General features: G+C 38.4%; 1 pseudogene; it reads left to right on the top strand.

Annotated features, from left to right (window-relative positions):
- Window positions 1–12231: 12231 nt before the first annotated feature.
- Window positions 12232–16287, top strand: LOC127217059 (F-box only protein 33-like; annotated as a pseudogene).
- Window positions 16288–19221: the final 2934 nt, after the last annotated feature.

Below are 19221 nucleotides of genomic sequence, written 5' to 3'. Positions count from 1 at the left end.
GCTCTAAAAGGCTGTGGTGAATGTAGGGCATCCTTATAATCCCAAAGCTTGATAGACTGAGACAGGAAGAACATGCATTCAAGGCCAGCCTAGGCTAAATAGTGAGATGCTTTCTCTGAAAACCAAAGGTTGGAAATGTGCCAAGACTCTGGGTTCCACCCCCAGCACAGAGGAAGATAAAGAGAGGAAGACTACTAGGGACAGGATGGAAAGAGGGTCAAGCCCAAGTAGATACTCATTATATTTTCTCTGTCTTGTTTCATGTTTTTTAATGGATGGCTCCTTACTCCAAGACTTGAATTTTGAGAAGAGTCATGCTTTGCCATTTTATGTATGTCCCCTAGCTCCCCAAGATAATTGCAGCTACACACTGTGGAGGGGGCTAATCCAGCCAAGAGGTCGCTTTAAACAAATCCCAGATAGCAGGGATTTAGATGTTTCATGACCTGCCATGAAATGTCCGAGACTTTGAACACTGAGAATTCTAACAGAGTCTTAGAGCTTAGAAACAAAGGATAGTTCTGCTGGTGTTTAGTGGAAGTTCACAATGCTGGTATGATCACACACTTTTAGGTCACCTCACAGGCCACCATTTGGTCAATCTGTCTTTCAAAGAAGTTTCACTGATCATCCCACCAGGATCTGTCTGTCTAAGCAGTTCTTGATGTGAGTGTCATGGGCTAATGCCTCCAAACTAGGTATCCTGACTTCACCATGTCTTGTCATTAAGATAACAGTGATGAGAGTTGGAGTGATGACTCCATGGTTAAGAGCCCTTGCTGTTCTTTCAGAAGACTCAAGTCCAGTTTTCGGCATTCAGCTACTGAGTGTGTTACAAGTACATGTGATTCCGTTTCCAGGGCATCGAACACCATTTTCTGACTTTTATGTATTTTTTCATGTATATACAAAACAATTTCTTGAAGGTATACATGGAAAGCTTCAGAAATTAAAAAAAAAACATTTTAAGTAAAACATACCAGAGGCAACATCCTTTTTTTTTTTTTTTTTTTTTTTTTTTTAGAAATGAGATAGACTATGTAATAAAATACCAAATTCCTGCCAGGCAGTGGTGGTACCCACCTTTAATCCCAGCAGAGAGGTGGCAGATGTAAGAAATACTGTATCTTCAGGGAAAGACCAGGTTTTGTAAGGACACTAGAGTGTGGCCCAAGGAGAGGCATCCTCTCAAAAGTTGCCATCATAGCTGTCTTATAGCTGCACCGGGTCTTGTGGAAGCAAAGATGTGGCCCCACTTACACACAAGGTCAACAGGAACTGTGGGTGCCAAGAACTCAGAGTTGCTACAATGGTGATTGCTTGCTTTTCAAACAGCTGCAGTCACAGATGAGCGGCAGTGGGCCATCCCAGGCGTAGAGAGCCAAGGCAGGACTACACCTAAATGGCTCCTGCTTTAGGAGCTTCTGCGGAAATACCCGTAGAGCGTGGACCTTCATGCTCCCACTCAGGAAAGGCGCCCCCCAATCACTCACGAGAAGCGGTCTTGATGTAAAAGCATGAGGTCTTTATATTCCAAGTTCACTGGGGTCCATTGTCATGTGTCACACAGGGGCAGAGGACTATGGACCACTAGCAAGGAAGTAAGATAGCTTTTATAGAATTACACCAAAGCCCGAGCATCTTAGACCAATCATCTCATAGCATCTAGACACTGCTCAGAGCAGAACAATCAACTAAAACCATACAAGCCCATGTTTTATAGACCAATGAGTTTCCTAACGCCCCAGAGGTTTGCATTCACACAGGTTCCTGGGTGGGATGACAAAGCTCATGTACTCACAGTTCCTGTGAGTACAGCAAACAATGTGACCTTTAGCCTATTTACTAGCTGAGGGCAAGGTCTGGAATTTAAGGTTTAAACTTCTAGCTTCCTGGGGTCATTGGGGAGTTAGGCTGTATTTTTCCATTCTTACGCCATGGCTTACATCCAGCCAAATGTATGAAAAAAAAAATGTAGCCTGTTAGAAAGTGTTTTAAGGACTCATAAAAAAAAAAAAAAAAAAAAAAAAACAGTGAAAAAAGGTGACATATATTGGGGTGTGTTCAGATTTTGGATGTTCATATTTCAAAGTTTAGCTTCAACAGCTGTATTACAAGAGATTTTAATTAAATATGTTCCATTTCAACAAACTAGTCTTGGTCTAAAAAAAGAGAGCTGAAAAATGTATGTATGTTCTGTATGTATAATGTGGACACACATGAGTGTCTGAAATGTGATTGTGAATGTGTGAATTCCAACAATAGGTGCTACTTAAATTGCTTGGGATATAGAAAGAAAAAGAAAAGAGAGAGAGAGAGAGAGAGAGAGAGAGAGAGAGAGAGAGAGAGAGAGATGAGGTCACTGTCTTAATTGAAAGGGTTGGAGCTCTGAGTCTCCCATGACCGTCTTGCAGAGTGAAACAGCAGGAAATGTTTAAAGCCAGAATGGCCTGAAAGCCAGAGAATTCTGTATGTATGGTTCAAAAGAGTTTAGCAGAGGGGAGAATAACGAAATCTAAATTTTGGTGGTTAAAAAATGAATTGAAAGTATGGCGGTTAATATAAGATTTGAGAGAAGCTATTGAAAGGAGGCCTCAGGTAATTGCATCCCTGTTAGGCCCCACCTAAAAAGGTGTCAGTGAGGATGCAAATGAGACCATGTCAGCTATTGAGAAAAAGCTTCAGGGAACTACAGCCCTTTTAAGCCCCCACCTAAAAAGGTGTCAGTGAAAATTCAAATGATCTTATGATCATTGAATGATATTCAGATGTTATTAGGAAATGTTCCAATGATTATGTCCTGTTTTAAAAAGAACCTACTGGTGATTTGGAACCTTTAAGCAACATCCTGAAAGGAGATAGTGATCCCAATTCACCTAGACAACTAACTGAAGAGAGTAGACAAGTTCTCTTACAGTTGGAGAATGCAATCCAGCATCAGTAGATTTGCTATATTGACTATGCAAAACCATGGGAGGGTTATGTGCTTCTCACACAGCATAGTAGGACTTCGGTCTTATGGCAAGGAAGATCATTGTTATGGTTGCATTTACCTATTTCCCCAGCCAAAGTGCTAAATCCTTGTTTTGAAGCATTAGCTTATGTGGTACAAAATGCCATATGGAGTCTAGGAGATATTTTGGCAGGGAACCAAATGTAATACATGTTCTCTATAACAAACAAAAAGTTGATTGATTATTTCAAAACAGTGATTCATGTACAATTGCTTTTACTCAGTTTTTGGGAAAAATTGACAATTAGTTTCCAGCTTATAGGCTATTGCAACTTGTGATCATGCCTCCTTCTGTATATCCTAAAAATTGTAAGGTGTAATCCTGTTAAAAATGCTATATAAGTTTTTCTAATGGAAAAGAAGCTTATGTTACTGATGGAAAAAATATGTAGTACAGTCAGATCCAGCTTCAGCTCAGAGAGCTGAATAGCGAGCTGTTGTGGTGGTTTTTCGGCTTCTGGTGAATGATTCCTTTAACTCATATTCTGATAGTCATTATGTTTTCAGAGCTCTTCATGTTATAGAGACAATTACATATATTGGAACTAATAAAAATTATGTTAAATTACTGTTTGAGCAAATTCAAAGAGTCATTGATCAAAGGAAGGTACTGTGCTTTGACCCCAGGTAGTACACAGTCCTCTGGTCCCTGTGTAGCTAACTTCTTTCTTAACCAAACAATATGCTACAGGATTAAGAGAAGAGCAATCAGGGCTCTGCCATACATAGGAATAAGTCTGTGACTGGATGCCTGGCCAGAGATAGAGCAGTTGACACACATCAATGCAGACACATCCTCTTCACATGCCAACTCTTTCAACTAAAATGAGGGCCATGTGGAAACATGTTCATGAACTATCATGATTTCCCTTATTTGTGGTTCTCCTGTCTTTGAATAGCAAGGAAAATATTTGTGTGAGCTGCCATAAGTCTGACTGAAAGATGTCTTTTCAAGCTCTGTAAAGTCAGCAGATGTGAGAAGCATGAAGAGGAAGACAGGCTTATACCCTCTCAGCATGTGTTTGATGAGTCTGTGAAGGGCTCTCACCCACTGAAGAAGAAGAGTGAGCAGAAAACTGGCATCCCCTGAACCTTCAGCTGTTTATGACACTCCGTGGTTTAATAGTTCAGAGATTGTTACACTATAGCCTCTGACATAATCGCCATTGACATTTTATAGGCTGATACATAGGGGATGGAATATAATTATTTATAAAATTTATTTATGAACTTACTTTTAGTTTCTTGAGGTGGGTCTCTCTCCATAGCTCTGAATGTTCTAGAACTATCTAAGTACACCAGGATAGCCTTGAACTCACAAAGATCTTCCTATCTGCCTATTCCTCAGCCTCTGCCTATGTCATTGCCTCAAGAGTCTGTGACCAAAGGGATGCTCCAACAACCAGGTGGAATCAAGTTTCTTTCTGTACAAATAAGATCCAATATTCTGAAAATCTGCTTTGTTACAGTTTAAGGAAGTCAAGCTCTGACATCATAGGAGGTGTGCTTAAGGTATCCAGGGAAGTTTCCTCTTAGGTGGTAATGTTACCATTGCATTTCTACTTAAAGGAAATACAGCATCAGAATTTTACTGAGCGTTTGCATTCAAATTGCCATTAGATGTTTTATGTTATATCTCTTTAAACAATATGAAATCCCCCAACTACAGCCCATTATCACAAGGACTATTTGCAGTCCAGTGTCACACATCTAGAAAATTTTAATAAGACCACCATGAAAAGATCCCACCACCTGCATCCAATGAGCCTCACAGGGATAAGTTTGAGTACAAGAGAAAGATGGAAATCAATAGCTTGAAGAGGTCTCTGGTTTATCTCACTGTGTGTGCTGCTTTTGCTACAGATTTGGGCACTGCCCTGAGACAACTGTGTTTTACTTAACACCTTGGGAGTGATATAAAGGTGTTTTGATGAATATTTTCTAACTTGGATATTATTATTTTAATCTTTATGTTTTCAAACTAAGTAACTTGTAGAATTATTGCTTATTAAACAAAGCTCAGGAAATACATTTCTTATTAAAGCAATTAACAATATGTTATATTTGTATTGAATTCCCCTAGGACCATGTGGGTCTCTGAATTTTATTTATTTATTTATTTATTTATTTATTTATTTATTTTATATAACTAAGTCCATTTAAATGAAAACATACATTTATAGACAATATTTGGGAATTTGGGAGTCGTTCTTTCCAAACTACTTCCTGCTGGTAAGGGGCGATGTCATGGGAGATTGGAAGAAGATTCAGAAATCCTGGCTGTAGTCTGTAAGGCTGCTTATTCCAGCTGTTTTGAATGTAGGATCACCTGGTATTCTGTTTCAGGTGGTCTGGCTTGGTCAAACCACATTAGTCTAGTAGGAATCCACATCTTTTCATTTTCTGTGGTAACAAAAATAGAAATCCTTTTCCCCAGTAACTTGTCCTTGAACTTAAATTTTGGAGTCAAAGCATTTTTTTTAATTTAATTTATTATTTTACATGTGGATCCCAGTTTCCTTTCCCTCCCTCCCTCCCTTTCTCCCTCCCTCCTTCCCTCACTTTTACCCTCTCTGTCTCCTCACATGCACTCTAACCCCCCTTCCCTCCCATCTCCCAACACCAATTCCATATGTAGGGGAATGCCATCCAGTTGGGGACATAACTGCCTTAATCTAGAGACAGGAGGGTCTCTGAATCTTATGCCACTCGTTAGGACATGCTTCTTTCAAATGTATGATCATCTTCAACTTTGTTGTAATAACTATACATTATTTTGTCATTTTTGGTTGTTACCTCTTGAAAGTATGTTCATTGAAAAAGATCAACAGAAAGGCATTAAGTGAGAAATTATATGGAGTAGAGGGTAAGAAAAATAAAATCAGTATAGGTAGATAGAGAAAATAAGTTCTTTTCAATATAGGAAAACAATAAGCAAATATTTAATTTTTTTAAAACACACAAAAATGATGGGAACTGTAAACAGCAAATTGGGAGTATGCAGTGAGGGGAGAGGGAGTTAGGAGAAACAGAAGGGCAGAAGTGGATGGGAGAGGTGGGCTTGAGGGAACAAGAAGATTGAGTCATGTATGGAATGGAGGAGAGCAAGAAAAGAAATATAATAGACTGAGCCAGTATACGTTTAAAGAGAAATCTGGCACTAGGAAAATGTTCAGAGATCTACAAGGATCACCCCAAATAACAATCTAAGAAATAGTTGAGAGGCTACCTTCAATGCCCTTCCCCAATAATGAGATTGATGACTACCTTATATGCCATCTTAGAGCCTTCATCCAGTAACAGATAGAAGCAGAAGCAGATGCCCACAGCTAAACACTGAGATGAACTACTGGAATCCAGTTCGAGAGAAGAAGTAGTGGTGAGCAAAGGGGTCAAGACCAGGCTGAATTTCGAAACCTGCAGAAACTGTTGACCTGAACAAGGGGGTGTTTATGGGCCTCAGTCTGATAGCTGGGAAACCAGCATAGGACCAGCCTGGAACCCATGAATGTGGGTTATCAGGAGGACTGGGAAGGCTGTGGGGTTTCTGGTAGTGGATCAATATTTATCCCTACAATATGAAGGACTTTTTAAATACAGGGAAACTCTCTCAGCCTAGACATGTATGGGAGGGACTAGACCCTGCTCCAAATGATATGACAGACTTTGAAGATCCCCTATGGAAGGCCTCATCATACATGGGGAGCAGAATGGGAATGGGATGGAGGTTGGGTGAGCAGAGGAGGATGGGAGCATGATAGAACTGTGATTGACATGTAAAACCTCAAACTAAACACAAATTATAAAAATTCAGAACACATTTCTATTGATTGATCCATGCATCCACCCACCTACCCATCCATTCATCCTTCCATCCAATCATTTATGCAACTGTCCATCTATCCATCCATTCACCTATTCATCCATATACCCATGCATCCATCCATTCATTCATCCACCCAACCAACTTATGTGTATGCCTACTTACCCTCTGGTTTAAGTATTGTGATTATATAGCTCATTTAGAAACATAATGTATAATTTAGTACAGATTATAGAGAGCTATTTATAATAGGTAAAACGTATAGTGTCAGTTAGGTTTTCTAGATATATACATATATATTTGAATAAGATAGGTATTAATGAAACCTTTCAAAGACCTACAGAACATGGCATTTTAAATGGTTTAGAGGTTTTCTTAACTGTGAGGCACAACTGCTACTGGCAACACCACTAGTTAGAAAGGAAGATGGACATCAAAGAAACTCGTTATGGAGATTGATTTCAATATGGAAAGATTAGCCATTTGGGCAAGATACTACTCTTCTCTAGACTGTTTGACTTTATGCTGTATAAAGCAGGACCCACATAGAAGTGTCTGCTGATATAAGATTGACATTGCTACAGGGTTCCTATCTCATGGAAGAGTCTCCCAGATATGCTGCAGGACACAGAAAAAATGTGACAGAAAAACTACCAACACAGGTGGGACATGTTGAAATTTCTTGCTTTGCTGAGAAGTCTGCCAGGCACACTATAGCCTATGGGCTGAATAGGGAACATTACAGAAGAACTTCAGGTGCCTGACCAAGTAGTGAGATGTTTCTGTCATTTCTAGAGTTTATACGTTATCCTTCTGTGGTCTTTGATGGATAGTTGAGGTTATGGTTTTCCTTAGCAAGTATTAAAGATAAGTTACATATAGAACTTTAGATTTCAAAGATAGGATAGATGATGGAATATTTCCTTTAAATCTTGCTAAATGTTATTGGACTAATTATTGTTCACTGTGGTTCTTACTTGATAACTGTTTTCTTATATATTATACTATGTTAAAGTTAAAACCATTCTTTTTATTTAGACAGAAAAGAGGAGATGATGGGAGTTGTCATACTGCAAATATATTTCTCTTATCTGTTAATGAATACAGCACTGTTGGTCAATAGGAAAGCAAGATAGGTGGGACTAGGACACAAGGAGGAGAGAGGAAGTAGTAGGGAGGAGATTCAAGATGTGGGACAAAGAGAAAAGAATGATGGGCACTTTCTCCTGTAATATAACACCTTCTAAATTGTCTACAACCAGGAGACTGAATGACCCATCCTAATTTCAGGCATTGACACCAGGGATGTGCCACAGTATCTGAAACTTGGTGAGGTATGAGGGAATCTGGCAAGGTGAAAGTCGGGATTTCTGCTCTGCTATGGAAAAGGATATTTTAATGGCAGAGTTTTGTGCAGCAGTACAAAACATTGCATTATCAGCATGGAGGAAGATTGCTGCTGAGCCCCAGTTGGATCTGCATACTACAAACAACAGAACTACTTTTTATATAAGGATGAAATCTTCACATTCTTGTTACATCAATGAGATTCATCCATGACAAGGCATTTGGACACCATACTTGGTTCAATAATGTTCTGCACACTGTGATGCCATCAACATTGATGGGCAAGTACCTGTTTAATAAATATACTGAGTTCTTTGGCAAGGTATACATGAACCATATTTTAGAATAGGTTTTTCGCGCCTGAGGACCCCCCATACTGATATCCAACCAAGCTTCAAACAGTCCCATACTTCCCAGCAGAGTATAAGTATAGCATTTGCTTCCAAAAACTCCCTCATCTCTCTTTCATATTTATTTCTCATTGGCCTTGGTTGGCAGCTACTGCAGGTTCACCACATATTTACCTGATGCCTCCTCAACTGATTGTCCATTGACAGTAATACTGTGAGGACTGCCATTTTCTTCTTCCTTTAGTAAGTTTGTTTACTTCTTTCTCATGATTTTCATATTTTATGAAATTGTAAATTATCCAGATATTAAATCATCTAATTGAGGTGTCAATTGGAAAGATTTCAACCATTTCTTTACAAAATACTCTCAGGTAACTCTTTAGTTTGCTTGCAATGAACTCTTTTCATTCATGAGAGACCATTTGCCAACTACTTCCAAGATTTCTGGAGTGGATGGTATGTTCCTCCATTTAGGCCTGTCCCTAGACATTCAAGTCTATACTACAACAGGAACCTACATTTTAAGTGTTTGTTTCACACTGACCTCTGACACATTTGGCATTGATATATTATAGGGTTCAATAGAAAATGAAGACTTCATTTATTTATTGACTTTCTTTTATTATCTTTCATGATGTTCTGAACTAAATATTTTGCATCAGGGTAGCCTTGATCTCACATTAATATGCTGGTCTCTGACCCTGCTTCAACCACCACGACACACACACACAGTTTTAAATTTTGTTTTTTAAAAAATATATATTATGAGTACTCCTCTGTGACTTAATTCTCCCAAAAGATGCCTGGGAATCAGAATTTTTTTTTAAGTGTTCTCCAGAATACTATGTAGACCAGGCTGTCCTTGAACTTGCAAAGATATGCTTTCCTCTGCCTCCTCGTTGTTAGCTTTAAATGCAAGAACCATCAAGACAGAGCTGGAGTCAGAAGTTTTGAAACCATTAATTTTCTTTACACATTGTGTATGCTAAAATAGCCCCAATCTCTTTATATTCCTGGCCCAGCTCTTTGAGTGCTGAGTTTATAGGCATGCACCCTTCACCCATGTGATAAATTTAATTTACCAAAAATGTCAGCACAGACTTCATTGTCTCCATCCATGTCAAATGTTGTTATGAATACTTTGTAATTATAAATAATAATCACAAAATTCTAATAGTGATATCTCTCCATACTCTGTTTTCTGAAAATGGTTAAGTAGGGGCACCTACTTTCTACAAAGTAAATAGTTTAGTAAGGACTGTCTCACTGGGATACCTGGCACCCTAATTTATTCTGAGAACCACAGGATATACTAACAGATACACAAAACTATGATACTTATTTGAAAAGTGTTTATTAAGAAATTTCCAATAACTGGGCTACAGAGATGGCTCAGCAGCTAAAAGCACCCGCTATTCTTATTGACGATAAGGGTTCAATACACATTGAACACCTAATGGCTTACAACCATCTGAGTAAGTCTCATTTCAAAGAATCTGGTGCCCTCTCCTGGCCTCTGCAGAAACCAGCCACAAACAAAGTGCACATACATACATGCCCTCAGAACCTATGAAATAGTGCTGGGCATTGTAGCACACACATGTAATACTTTAAATGAAAAGAAACCAGAAGGTGAGGGCTGTTGTTCTCTAAGAACCCTTACGTTAGAACAAAACAATCATTACATTGGATTGAAAATTTTGACAACCTCTGCTTCTCAAAACTGCAGGGCATGTGGTGAGTTTTCCTGTTGCTAATTGATTCTTCTTGTTCATTTATCATTAATTTTCTTTCTTTCTTTTTTTTGGTTATTAAATCTCTGTCTATTTTTCTATTTGTTCATTATTTGGAGACAGTGTCTCATTCTGTGTTCCATGGCATGCCTCAAGCTGAGAGATCCTCCTGCCTTTGAGACCTGAGTGCAGGGATTAAAGGTTTCAGGCCCATGTTAATTTTATTAATTAATTATTTTATTTATTTAATTTTTTTTTGCATCAAGTTTCTCTGTGTAGTCCCATGTGTCCTTGATTCACTCTGTAGACCTTGCTGGGAGGTAAGTCATAGAGATCCACCTGCATTTGCCTCCCAACTACCGAAAATAAAGTCATGGACCACTACTGTCTGAATATTTTTTAATTATACCTGTTGAAGTTTCTCAAAGTTCCTGAAGTTCATGAAGGTCTTGAAGAAGGAGATCATACAGTATGTACTGAAACAGATTCCTTGGACCAAAGTGAAGAAGACTTATAGGAACATCTTGCCAACCTACTGGTGAAGCATCATACAGAAGAACCTTGAGATGTGACCTTCAGAATCTTCCAGAATATCAATAGGAAGGATGCCAGTGATAGGTCAGCAGGAGATTTGCTGGTGAGTTGGGTCAACTTCTTTACCATGAGATTCATGTCATAATTAAGATAATTCTTCTTTAGGCCCAACTCCCATAGGAAAGGCAGGTATGGGGCCCATTTTTCTATTTGAGGAAGTAGGCACACTGGGGTAGATATGTTAGCTCTGATCTTTGAAGTCAAATGAATGAAGGTTTCATGCCCTAAACTACCTAGATTGTAAAACTTCTACCTAGGACATCAGTAATTTTGCCCTTGCATCAAAACTGAATACTTAACTCTAGAGTGACGTGGTCGCTCTGGATTTGGACTGTCAGCAATAGGAAACACATGGGGATGAGGAAATTGGCTCTGTCTTTGTAAACATGAAAACCTGACTTCAGAAACCACATAAAAGCCAGGCACCATAGCAAGTTGTCCCTTCGGCATGGCAAGTTGTAAGCCAGCTGAAAAGAAATCTGTCTCAAAACCTGACATGCGGGAGGGGCTGGAGGGATAGCTTAATATTTAAGAACACCTGCTCCTCTATCACAGGACCTGGGTCAGTTTCCAGAAGCCAGATGATGGTTCACAACTATTATGTAACCCAATGGTCAGGGAATCTAGTGCCCTCTTCTGTCTCCTGAAGGCACAGCACTCATATGATACACATATATGTATGCAGACAAAAGAACCATATACATCAAATTAAAGCAAGCCCGTTTTTATTTTAATGCAGGGCACCTGAAGAAGACACCCAGTGTTAGTCTCTGGTCTCAACATGTATTGATTCTGTATCCTTCCCCCCATCCACCCACCTATATACTTATAATGCATGTATTTGAAACAAATCTAATCAGTTGTGAAATAAGGTTTCTCATTTTTTGTCAAGGCTGGTATGTTTATATCTTTAACAAGCACAGGTATAAAATGGAAAAGCCATTTTTCATTAAATAGCATGGTTTTAAGAGTCACATATTTATTTACTCTTGTATAAAATATCAGGATGCAATTTTCTGATAAACTTAGGTCTGTGGCTACAAAAGGTTCTTCACACCTTAGTGTTTTGTTTGCTGTTTTAAAAATGTCTCTGTGCTGTTCTTTTACTCTGACTTGTTCTGGGACTCCAGATGTGAGCTCAGCATTTGGCTTTGGTTCCAGTGTTGTCCACAGTCATTAAATTTGAATGCAAGCTTTGTATTTAGTCCATGCCCTTTACCATGTTTGCTATTTCTCTGTACTTGCCATCACTCTGAATATGCACAACAGTCTGAATTTGATTTGCCTATGAATTTGATGGTAGAAGCTACTCTAGAATATCTTTTAGACATATTTTAATATTTGCTTATATTAAACATTTAGAAAATCATTTTGACCATTTTCTCCTATAGGAAACTCCAGAGGTTTAGTCTGTTTGGAGATAGAAGCAAAGAAGTCTATCCAGCACATACCTCAAGAGGGAAGAACTTGACTTCAAGAAGATTAATCAGTTAAGTCACACAGTAAGCTTTACAAGGGCATGTGTTAATAACAAGTCTAGCTCTTGACTGAAAAGTAATAAGACACAATCAAGAACAGTGATCTTTAAAAATTATGGAGGTAACGTACAGGCAAGAAGATCTGAATCCACATTTCCTGATCTTGTGTAAATGCTGTAGAAGCATGATGGACTACCTACAATTATAACTTTGGCAGGCCCAAGGTCAGGTATCCCAGAGCAAGCAGGCCCACAGAGGCTAGCCCTGTCAGCAGACTCTGGTTTGATTGAGAGAGCCTGCCTCTCTCTCTCTCTGTCTCTCTCTCTCTCACACACACACACACAGTGTTGGGCTAGAATATATGTCCTAGAAATATCTTAACTGCATTTTAGTTGTGATTATGTGACAATTGATGGCATAAATCATATAGCTTGCTGGGTAAGTATTGCTATGTGAATTGTTAATATTTTATTTTATGCATTTTAAGTGTTTGCCTGCATGGGTATATATGTACCGCATATATGTCTCTTTGCTACAAGTCAGAAGAGGGTTTTGGTTCTCTTGTAAATGTAGTGAGTGAAGGTAGTGTGCTGGTGGGTGGGTGCTGAAAAATGAACCTGGATTCTTCTGCAGAGAAAGCTCTCTTACACAAATCCCATTCCTGCTATTTAAAGGTGTTATTTTTTTCACTTGCTTTTATTATCTTTTCTGCATGTTTAATGTATCTTACTGATTACATTGTAATGTGAGACTAATTGCATTTGTAGATTGGATAGAAATAAAGTAATGGGAAACAATATATCTCAACATTGAATGCTTTGTGTTGCCCATTTCTAAAAGATTAGTGTCAAGTGCTAATGATAACATTGTGTTCTGTTTCCTTGTATAATTTAGCAGCTGTTTGAAAAATACTGAGTAGGAGTAGGAGACTAAAATAGCTGTCTTGTGTGTTTCTGCTGGAAATAGTGACCCCCCAACATCCCTGTTGTCTCTAACTCAATTGCCAACACTATGGAGCACCTGATTTTACTGGGCAATGGTATTTCTGGCAACAGCACACTTATTACTGCAGTTGAACTAGAGTGGTGTGTAAATCTGAGTTCACTTGCCCTGGATTTCTGTGATTTTACAGCTGAGATGGCAAGAGTCTTAACTGATAGCAACCATGTGCCTTCACAGCGATCTCCTGGTCCGCAATGTTTCAGTGATGCACAAATGATTACACAACATGCCAAATGATGAGAACTATAAAGCCCTAGCAGGAAAGATCTCCAGCCTTCATGTCTATCTAATGGCTTTTGATGTGCAAGGAGAAGACATGCTAAAGATTCTGAAACCCAGTATACCACTTGAGAGTGTTCACTTTGACAGCTATGTCACTTGTGTCTCAGGGGCTATTGTTGATCTTATATCCAGGCAGTACAGCAAATTTCTCACCCATTTTTTTATTGGTAATTGATGTAAGTGACACGTCTGGTTTTCCGGATCTTAGTGACAGGTGCAATAAAGATCAATTGGTTTTATCAGCATGGAGGTACACAAAGCTCATGGTGTGTGCTTTTATTCACTATAACTTGATACTGGCATCATACCTTAAAGTGTTTCATTCTGGTAAATATATCGCAAGTTTGAAAGTCCTGTCTCAACCCTGAGTGCTCTATCCCTGGGTCCCTCTAATGATTTTACCTGTCATGAGGAAATAATACTAATGGAGCTAAGGAAATAGATATGTAACTACCTACATTGGGTATATTCACTCCAATCAGAAGATCCTGAAATGATTAGGAGGAGGGACACAGAAAGAAGGAAAGTGTGACTTTTATACTTACAACCTCATCTTTTAGATTCTAGTGTTGATGTATTTACTATATTGTTTAAATTATCTATTACTTATACATATGCTTACTTCTTAGCCATTCATCTTAGTATGTGTACTATTTTCTTTTGAATAGAGTTGCTATTCAAATATACTAAGAGAAAATTTTACTTTAATACAAATACATTTTATTTTAATATAAATAATATATGAAAATGTCTTACCTAGGCATGGCATCACAAGTAAATAATCTCAGCTCTTGAGAGGCTGAGGTAGGAAGATTGCCAAGAGTTTGAAAGGGCAGTCTGGTCTACATAAGTGTTCTAGTCCAGCCTGAGATACAGTGTGAGACCATGTTCATAAATTAGTAATAATCAGAGTATAGTGGCACACATCTTAAATCCCAGGACTTCAAAGGAAGAGGAATACAGATCTCTGTGAGTTCAAGGCCATCATGGTCTACAAAGCTAATTCTAGGACCACCAGCGATGCTACACAGAAAAATCCTAACTCAAAAAACAAAAAGAACCAATAAATAGGTAACACAACAAGCAAGGACTGTTTTACCTCTATAGTAACTCTTTCATTGTTTTTGAAACTATTTTTCTTAGCCTGCAATTGTGTCCTTTTAGGTTTTACTTTATAATTGGCCATAGAATTATAGGTAATAGACAGAAAAAGATCCATATTAAAATTAGCAAGTGGTTGTTGGGGAAGATGGCTCACGGAATGAAGTGCTTAATGTGCAGGTACAGGACTAGAGTTCATATATCTGGAACCCATCTAACAGCCAGGCAGCTTGGTGGCCACCTCAAGTCCTCTACTCAGGAACAGAGAATAGAATCTCTCCCTGGGTCATGCTGGCTAGCTATTCAAGTTCTGGTTCAATATCAAGATCCTCTCTCAACTAACAAATCAGAGAGCAAACAGGAAAGGCATCCAGTGTCACCTTTAGACCTCTACAAGTTGGCATACACTTGCATGCATGCACATTGTGTAAAATAAAAACAGGGATTGCCAAACAATCCTTTTTAAAGCTTTTTCTTCTTTCAGGGTCTTAGATAGAAATAAAGCTTCATCATCTTCCTCACTTATCCTTTCCCAGAGGTGACCTCTGTTCTGAGGCTGACACATAGTCTTATGTTTCCTATGACTTCTGATAATAAACCATTGCTCTCAAAGTTCCAGATGTCATGACTGTAGACTATGAGAAGCCATAGGAAATATTTTTGCAATGAAGAAAAATTCCTGTTTTGTATATCGGGTTTTTTGTTTGTTTGTTTTGGTCCTCAAGACAGGGTTTCTGTGTGTACCCTGGCTATTCTAGAACTCACTCTGTAGATCAGGATGAACTCAAACTCAGATATCTGCCTGCCTCTGACTCCTAAGCACTGGTTCTAAAGGCATGTGCTATCACAGCCCAGATACATACATACATACATACATACATACATACATACATATACATATATATATATATATATATATATATATATATATATATATATGGGACTTAGGTGGGAAATAAAATGTGTTCCTTATGATAAATCAAATGTCTTTTTTTTTTTTTTTTTTTTTTTTTCTTTGAGTGAAATACCACTTGACAGCTCGCAACTCTGTGACATTCTTAAGAGAGCATGAAACACCTAGGTAGTCATGACTTTTTATTCTCAATTTGTTTTAAAGGGAAAGGACTGACATGGTGAAATACAAATGTGTAGCTTCTTATGAAGCACTTACCGAGGAACAGAGTAGCTTACCAAAGACAGAATAAAACAGAAGAGAAAGACAGATGCCTTCTTCTTATATTTAAGATGATACCATGTGGGCACTCATCCTCATTGCTATTGCTGGTCTTTGTGGCTCTCATCTCAAATGCTTGCAGTCACTGAAGAAAGCATTAATATTTACCAAGGTGAACTAACCGAGGATGATGTGGATTCCCGTGCATAACCTTATTGAGCAGAGCAAGTATCGCTGGGCCTTGGTCAACCTTGGCAAGCAGTCCTGGACCCTGAATCACTCAGTGTCTTCACTAAACCAAATTGTCATTTTTACAGAGAGATACTAAACTTCAATGAAGACATTATGTTTTGTAAAATGTATAATTTCTGTGTCCAGATATGCAAGTAGGGTCTTAGTATTTTTTTTTAAGTATTGTAAACTAAACAATTTGTGCTGTGTTAAATCAGCTTTATAGGATTATATATGTATATTCTATTTCTTGATCAAAGAAAATAGTTAGGTATTGGTTTTACAAGTAGAATGTTACATTGTACAGGGCTTTCTTGATTAGATTGTTACCAAACCTTAAGGGCAAATAGACAATAATTATCTGAGGTTGCTGCCTAACTTTTTCATTGAGGTACTCTGCTTTTTGGACATTTTTATTCTTTCTTTTTCAAAATGCCGAGCTCAGAAGCCAAATACACACACACACACACACACACACACACACACACACACACACACACACTCATAGCATAGCCAGGTGGATTGAATGCAATGCACTGCATCTATGTATTCTGGTAGCATCTCATTGATTTTGGTTTAAAATAGAAGGGAAGGTAGTGTCCCAAATGAGATTTCTTTAACAGAAACCTGAGTTTAACTTTTATTAACTATATAATAATTGATACTGCCAATTACCATTCTGAATTTCATATAGTATAAGTTAGATATTGTTTCATCCTTTTTAAATGCATTTATATAAACTGAACCCTCAAATTGCTGGATATTTTAGGCTATATCCGACTTAAGTTTTTTCACCTCTTACATTCAAGTTAGCTTCTTCAGCCCAGATATCAAAACAGTGGAGGCAGAAATGAACTGTATTCCAGGGAATACTTCAAGGCTAAGTGAAAGCACAGAACTGTAGGCAAACAGGCTTGCAAAACAATATTAGTCATAACATCCTTAACAAGTCACAGGATTCTCTCTGTCAGCATGCATGTCAGCTGGCAAAGAATAGATCTGCATGAAAAAGTGCCCACATGCTGGCTGGATCTGGCCGCTTTGGCCAGCTGGATGCTGCTAGAGTGTACTATTTAATGTCGAATTTTGACTTGTGGTAGACAGCTGTGCTGTGTGTCAGCATCCTCAGATGAGGGATGGGAAAAAAAAAGACAAGGAAAAAACGCATTTGAGTGAAGAGAGAATGGAAGGGTAAGAAAGGAAACACAAAAGCTTGTTCCATGACAGGTGTGAGTTGCTATGGTACATACAATAATGTTAAGGACAGCCTCCAATAATCAAGTAAGTAGCCAACATGGGTGGCTAGCAGTGCTGAGACCTGGCTGCTCCATTGGAAGTTTGGAAACACAATTTATTTATGGAACAACTTTATATATCTTAAAATGGTTTTACCATCTTATATTAAATGAACTGTTGACAGGCGTGCACTTTGTCCAGTGAGCACATACTATGTTGATTTTATATGCACATCTGTAGTGTGAATCCACTGGCACAGTGTGTGTAAATTCCAGATGTGGTGAGAGTTTCCCTTGTACAGGTCATCAGATAAAGCAACTCCTGACAGAAACTGTAAGGAAACCAGCAAAATGTTTGACCCAAAGATGGATGTTGTATGGTTTATGTTAAATATATATTCTTTTAATCACTGAAGAAAGCATTAAAAAGTGACCATTGTAATGTATTTTATTGTATATGAAACACAAACTGTCGATGTTTAAATAAAACTCTTTGGCTGCAGAGTTTAGAAAGCTTAAGTTTTTTTTTTTTTTCACTTTGAGAAAATCCAAGCTTACAAACAGACTAAGTCAAGCATGTTCACACACTCCTATCATCCTAGTTCTTAGAGACAACAGGAAGATTGTAAATTGAAGGTCACTGTCTCAGTTACTTCTCTGTTGCAGTGAAAAGCACCATGACTAAGGCATCTTATAAAAGAATGTGGTTAATTGGGCTCACAGTTTCAGATGGTGGAAGAAAAGCAGGACACCAGCAGGAAAATCTGAGAACTCTTTTCTTCATCCACAAGTAGGAGGGAGGAAGAACTGAATATGGCACAGGGCTTTTGAAACCTCACAGTCCTATATCTTAGTAACTGTTCTATTGCTGTGTGAAATGACACCATGACCAAGGTAGCTCCTGTAAGTGGAAACATTTAACTGGGGGCTTGCTTACAGTCTTGGTGGCTTAGATAATTGTCAACATGTGAAAAGAATGGCAGCAAGCCAGCAGGGATGGTTCTGAAGAAGTAGCAGAGTTATCTATTTTATATAACCAAGTTCATTTAAATGAAAACAAACATTTATACACAATATTTGGGAATTTGGGCGTCATTCTTTCCATACTACTTCCTACTGGTAAGGGGCGCTGTCATGGGTGATTCGAAGAAGATGCAGAAATCCTGGCTGTAGTCTGTAAGTTTTGAATGTAGGATCACCTCATACTCTGTTTCAGGTGGTCTGGCTTGATCAACCCACATTAGTCTGGAAGGAATCCACATCTTTTTATTTTCTGTGGAAACAAAAATAGAAATCCTTTTCCCCAGTAACTTGTCCTTGAACTTAAATTTTGGAGTCAAAGCATTTTTTAATTTAATTTATTATTTTACATATCAATCCCAGTTCCCTCTCCCTCCCTCCTTCCCTCCCTTCCTCCCTTCCTCCCTTCCTCCCTTTTTCCCTCCCTCTTCCCTCCCTTTTCTCTCTCTGCCCTCTCACATGCCCTCTAACCATCCTCTGCTCCCATACCCCCACCCCAATTCCATATGTAGGGGAATGCCATCCAGTTGGGGCCATGTAGGTCTGACAGGTCATGTGAAGTAGGGACTAGGGCTTCTCTCCTGCCTCTAGATTAAGGCAGTTATCCCAGTCCAAAAACTGGTGTTTCTATGTGAAATAAAAAATTTTATTTTAAAAATATATTCATGAATCTATATAAGTATTTCATATGATATCAATGCATGAATCTATATTTAAAAAGACAGTGGAAGGACAAAAGCCACATGGCAACATACTCTGAAGGGTTGTAAACATCACTTCCTAACAGATGTTTTCCATTGATTCAACCATTGTCTACTTTACTAAGTATTGTATACTG

Source organism: Phodopus roborovskii, unplaced genomic scaffold, assembly GCF_943737965.1.
Source record: "Phodopus roborovskii unplaced genomic scaffold, PHOROB, whole genome shotgun sequence".
In the NCBI taxonomy this organism is placed as follows: Eukaryota; Metazoa; Chordata; class Mammalia; order Rodentia; family Cricetidae; genus Phodopus; species Phodopus roborovskii.
Note: the sequence above shows the minus strand (reverse complement) of the source record. Positions and strands in the feature narration are given on the sequence as shown.